At 35.0% G+C, this 6,102-nt stretch overlaps 1 pseudogene; it reads right to left on the bottom strand.

The window, feature by feature from the left end:
- Positions 1 to 2,198: 2,198 nt before the first annotated feature.
- LOC113199693 (tRNA pseudouridine(38/39) synthase-like) lies at positions 2,199 to 5,742 on the bottom strand (annotated as a pseudogene).
- Between the last annotated feature and the right edge of the window lie 360 nt (positions 5,743 to 6,102).

Raw genomic sequence — 6,102 nt, 5'->3', positions numbered from 1 at the left:
CCCCAAGCCCTGTCCATTGCCATACAACCACTGATCAGCTTTCTGGATCTGTAGATTAATTTATATTTTCTAGAGTTTTATATAAATGGAATCACAATTTGTACTTTTGTATGGTTCTTTCACTCAGTATAATTATTTTGAGAGTCATCAATATTATGGAGTACATCTACATTACAAGATTTGCATATATTATGATTTTAAGTAGCATAAAATTGAATCTCCACCAATTAGTTACCTTATTCCTTTCACTCAAGTTGCCACAATGGTTATGTTTTCCACAAATATATTACTTTTTCATTAGGAAGTTGGTATTGACACAATTCATTTAACTTACTAATATTTCACCAGGTTTACATTAACAAATTTTTATATGTATTTGTGTTTGGTTCTGTGGAATTTTCTCATGTGTAGCATTTTCTGTAACTACTACTATAGTCAATATGCAGAAAAGTTCCATCCAAGGAACCCTTATGCTACATATATATAACCATAGTCACCTCTAGTCACTTCTCCACCCCTGAAATCAAGTAATTTATTCTTTATGATTTTTTTCGTTAGAAAAAAATGTTACATAAATGGAATAACTCAGTTTGCAACCATTTTGTATCTTCCTTTTTTCACTCAGAATAAATTTCCTGTGATCTAATAATAGTTTTTTGTTTGCTTCAATCATTCATTGATTAGATTAATCATTAATTTATTAAAGAACACTATAGTAGCCACAATTCTCTAGAAAACAAAACAAAAGTATAAAGTTAGGTTGATAGATAGATAATCAGGCAAGAATAGAGGCAGAAATAATAAGAGATCTATTAAAGGAATTAACTTAGGCAGCTATAAGCACTAAGATGTCCTAAAATAGGCTATTTGAAAGCTGTAGACCTTGGAATGCTAGTATCATTGCTCAGTCTAAGTTTGAAAATTTCAGAACCAGAGAAGTCAAAGGTATCATTAATTCTCAGTCTGAAACTTAAGGCCTATCAACCCTGAGGGAGCTGGTATGAGTCCTAGAGTCCTAAAGCCAAAAGTCTAGAGTACTGATGTTGAAGGTCAGGAAAAGAAGTGTTGCTATTCCAGAAAAGATATGGGAATCCTTTTCTTTCCTTTTTTAAAAATTTATTTTTTACACAAAGGGAGCACAACTTTTCATTTCTCTGGTTTTACATGATGGAGATTAATTGCACAAACATAACCATACATAGGAATAATAACGTCCCTCTCATTCTATTCAAGGACCTAGCCAGTAGAATGGTGCCCACCTACATTAATGGCTGATTTTCTTCACTCAGTTAACTAACATGTCAATCTCCTCTAGAAACGTGTTCATAGACACACACAGAAGTAATTCCCAGGTTTCTAAGTATTCATTAACCCAAGCAAGTTGACACATAAATTAATTATCAAAGACATCTTTGTTGTTTCTAATTTTAAAAGATTAAAATAAAGATGATATGGCATTCCTGTATAAATTTTGAGTGTGAATGTGATCTTCCAACTTTCTGGAATAATACCCAAGAATACAATTGTTAGGTCGTCTGATAAATGTATTGTTTAGTTGTGTGAGAAATTTTCATATGATTTTCCAGTTGGTTGTACCATTTTAAATTCCCACCAGCAATCTACAAGGGATATAATTTCTCTGCATTCTCACTAGCATTTAGTGCTATCACTTTATATTTAAGTTATTCTGGTGCATGTGTAATGATATACAATTAGCATTTTGATTTGAATTTCTCCTATGGTTGATATAATTGAACATGTTTTTATATGCTTGTTTTCCATCTACAAATCCCCTTTGTAAAAATTTCCATTCATATTTCTAGCCCATTTCTCTTTCTTTCTCATTGTAGACACTTGCACAGTAAGACTTGGATAAATTTGAAGACAAAATCATAAGTTTCCAGGTGTACATAAATACATGACCATTGCTTTTTCTTTCTTCCATCCCTTGATCCTATTGGAAAGGCATAAGAAAATGAATCATTTCTTGTTTAATCCAGAATTTCCTTAATTGGATTTTAGGATCTCTGTTTTAAAGAGCAGATTATCTGATTTTTTAAGACTTCTTACAATTTTTTTTGGTATTTTTTTCTACCCACATACCACTAACTGGTATTTTCTCTTAGATCCTGATGAATCTTCTATTGTTAAATAATACTTTAAATATTGGTATTAACAAAGGATTGCTATATGTTTCTTCATATAACATTTTCTTCCTCTAGTGTGTTATTATAATCCCTTTTTGGCTTTATTTCTTCTTTATGGGTGCTCAATATCACTCCTATGTAAAAAATGCTGGATCTGGGATTCTAATATTTGGCTTTGGGGATATACCATTAAGGGCTTACATGTAGATTTTGTGGCTGTGGTCTGCTTTAAGATAGAATACTTAACAATTCTCCATTCTATCACTGCATCCATCTTTGCCCCTATAATATATGCATTCAGTCATTTCAATGATACTCGATCACAGGAGAACCACCTCCAAACTATGTAAAATCACCTCCTCCATAACCTTGTATAACACTGGTTCTGGTAAAGAATTTATCCTTAAAGTTTTCTTCCATACCTATTCCAAAGGGTTTTGCAACACACATCAGTCTTGGTACCATACTAAACAATATATGAATATTAACAATATGATTAGCCTGTATTGGTGTACGTGGGTAATTTAAACCTTTGAATTCCTTTGTCAGATTTACTTGATATTTTCAAAAATCAAAACTAGAGGAAATTCTACAGACATTATATACTGAACTGCTTAGGGATTTTTTCTCTGTGTTCAGCAGTTCATCAAAAATCTCTGGTTTCAACATTCCTTGGAAAAATCAGTCAAAGGATAGCTATCATACTTGATGATTAAGGAATTCCTAGCCAATCACTTCAAACTGAAATAACCACAAACAGTCCTGCCATCTCTCGCCACTCACGCTCTTTACGTGAGCAGAGAATCATCCTCTGAAATCTGATTATTATATCTTTATTACACAAGTTCCTAGAATCATATGCCAACATACTTCAAGATTTTTTTGTCTATACATTTGCAAAGATAAATTATGATGTGTGTTAGATGTTCTTTGTTTTTGCTTTTTAATTTAGACTTCTCTCTAGTTCCTGAATCTACAGGTTTGGGTCTTTCTGTATATGTAATTAGATTTATGTTATTATTTCCTTAAATACTTTTTCAGTCTTTTTCTTTAATTTTCTTCTGAACAAGTGATGATATGGAAGTTAACTTGCTATTGTTAGAGGCAGGACAGGCTGAGTAAGCTGTCTGCAGGTCATACCAAACAAAGTTAGCTGCAGGATGACCTGGCCTCTCAAACCCTCTGTCTGGTTCTTTATCAACTATTTGCTTCAAGCCCAAACGCCCAAGCCCCCGCTCAAGGCTGAACACTCAACCCCCTGCTCAAAGCCGAACACGTAACCCCACTTGTGCCAACAAGGCAGCTTGCAGACCCAGAGACCTCATTAGATTTGGGCCATAAAAACTCCCTCCTGCAGGGCCCCTCTCTCTCTTGCTTTCTCTTTTTCTCTTGCTATCTCTCTTTCTTTTCTCCTCTGTTGCACTGCTGCAATAAAGATCTCTTGGTTGCTCTGGGTGTTGTGGTCACTTTTCTTTCAGTTATTATTACATAGGTTGCTAAGATTTATTTTTAATTTATTTATTTTTCTGTTCAGATTGGGGAAACCCTATTGATCTTTCCTCAAGTTTATTGGTTCTTTTCTTGTCTTCTTCACTATGTAAAGCTCATTAATCCAGTTTTCTTTTATTCTACAGTCTTCTAGTTCTATAATTTACATTTTAGTCATATAATCTATTTGTTGTTGATTTTTTAAAAAGAAAATTAACAATTGCTGTTTATTGTATTTTTGTGATTGGTGATTTAAAATTTGTATCAGTTTTCTTATGATTCATCTTATTATTGCAGGGGCCCTACCCATACCACCCTGATCAAATTAGTGTCTGACTTATTGCACACAGGTGGGGTGGAGGCTCAGCTCTCTTCTCAGCTCTGCTGATACTTATCTTCTCAGCAAAAATAAAAATGAAGCACCAATTAACACCATCACCTTGTCTCCAAGTAAGAGTATAGATCCCCACTACATCTTATTATTCTCAGGGAGAAGTAAGGAGAGAGAGATTACTCATACTGTGTTGAGGCTACAGATCCTGTTTGGGATCAGCTGATACCAAGGGAAGGGATACTTGTGGAACAAACCAACCCTATCTCTTAACACCTCGTTCTGCTTGGTTAATTCTGGACAGGTGTAGCAGTTTGCCTGTCTAATGGATCATATTCATTTCAGGGGTACTTAGAAAGTGAAACACTAACAAGTCCTGATTTGAACTTCTTCATAAATCTCATAGATATCCAATGGTAGTAGAAGCTCAGCTATCTGTTAAGACCCACTGACACCAAATAGTGAGGGTAAGGTACAGTGGTGAATAATTCTACTCTCATTACATTTCCTTGCTGCCATATGGGTTTAAAAGAACAGGGTGCCTTTAAATGCTATTGATGATGCTGGTATTTCCCCTTGGCAAGTCAAGATCAGCACTCCACTCACTGGGGGAAGTGAGGCGTCACCTACCTCCATCAACTACTTTTGCCAACCAGGAGACCAAAGATCAGCTCCTCAAGGATTTTGGTGATGCCTAGCAAGACAAAAAACTACCGTTTCCGTGAGATCCAGGGGTAAGTGCAGGATGGGTTTTCTTTTTGGTCCTACAACCTATGCATGTTTGTGGATATTTTGGAGGAAACTATTCCATTGATGTTTGTTGGGAACAGGATGGATGTGTCCAAAATATTTCTGCTGTCTTGGGTCCTTCTTTCTCTGGTATTTTGGTTAAGACAAACAGGCTTTACTTGGAGATATTTTTGTCTGTGCCTATTGGTGGTTCTACATTGAAAACTTCTGCAGCATCCTTTCTAACATATTTAAACGCCAACAAGAAAACCCATGGAACTAACTTCCATCTAGTTACCCAATTCCTGTGTCCCTATGTGTTCTGCCTTCTTTCTACAGTTAAAAATCATCTTATTTTTTTTTGCATTATGCCCAAGGTTTCTTAATTTTAAGATGGAAACAGTTCTGTTGCTGCCAGCAGTGTGAAGAAAGCAGTAGGTAGGGTGCCCAGAATTGATTTAGCCATGGGTCAGAGATGCCCCAGTACCTTTCCCCTCAGCCACAAGAGGGCACATTGCGACCCAGGGTACCAGGGAACTATCAGAGCAGCCCATGATCATGCCAGAGGTGGATGGAGCAAAGTCTTTGTGGAGGCACTAGAGTAAAAATATTGTAATCTTTTTATATTTAATATTAGGTTTTTATTTCACTTGTATTTTATTTTACTGGTATTATCTTCTGTATTGATTGTTTTCACAAACTTTAATCCAATCTTACATCTAATCTTATATTGTTTTTTAAATGGAACATATCTATTTTTCTTCTTATCTTAATACTTTATACTATTTTTTTTTTTCTTTTCTCACTTTTCCTTCTTCTGCATTTCTTCTATTCCCTCCCTTACTTTGCTTCTTTTCCTATTGTCAGGTCCTATATATTTGTAATATTAATTTTAGTTTTTAACATGGACTCTTTCTATTTATTCTGAACTATTGCTCCCCTTTGCCATTTTTGGATTAGTGGCCTAGTAGAGAATATTTTCAATAAGGTGTTACGTCTTACTGGTACATAGTCTGCTCTCAGGTAGTCACAGTTACTGGTGATCATTATCTCTTCAAAACAGAGCTGATAGCACTTTAAACATATCGTGTACTCTGACACTGAGTCAAATTGTATTATATATTTATTATGAGCTTTTGGTAGGAAATAGATTCTACATCATTTTCTAGTAAGAGGAGAATTCTAAAGGATTGTTATATAATTCTGCAGCCTTTACTGACCTTGCCTTCCTTCTAGAAATAAAGGGATTTTCTTCATCTATCCTTTTTCTAGTAACAGTTGGTCTTTACCTGTGCTCTAGGAGTGACAACATTTGCTGCCCTTTCAGGAATTGAAGGCTTTTGACAGAGTGTCCAAACAGTAATGATAATTTTCAAATCTTTTATGCACCAGCAAAGAAAGCTGTCT

Source organism: Urocitellus parryii, chromosome X (genome assembly GCF_045843805.1).
Source record: "Urocitellus parryii isolate mUroPar1 chromosome X, mUroPar1.hap1, whole genome shotgun sequence".
Lineage (NCBI taxonomy): Eukaryota > Metazoa > Chordata > Mammalia > Rodentia > Sciuridae > Urocitellus > Urocitellus parryii.
This window is presented reverse-complemented; position numbering and strand designations above follow the sequence as displayed.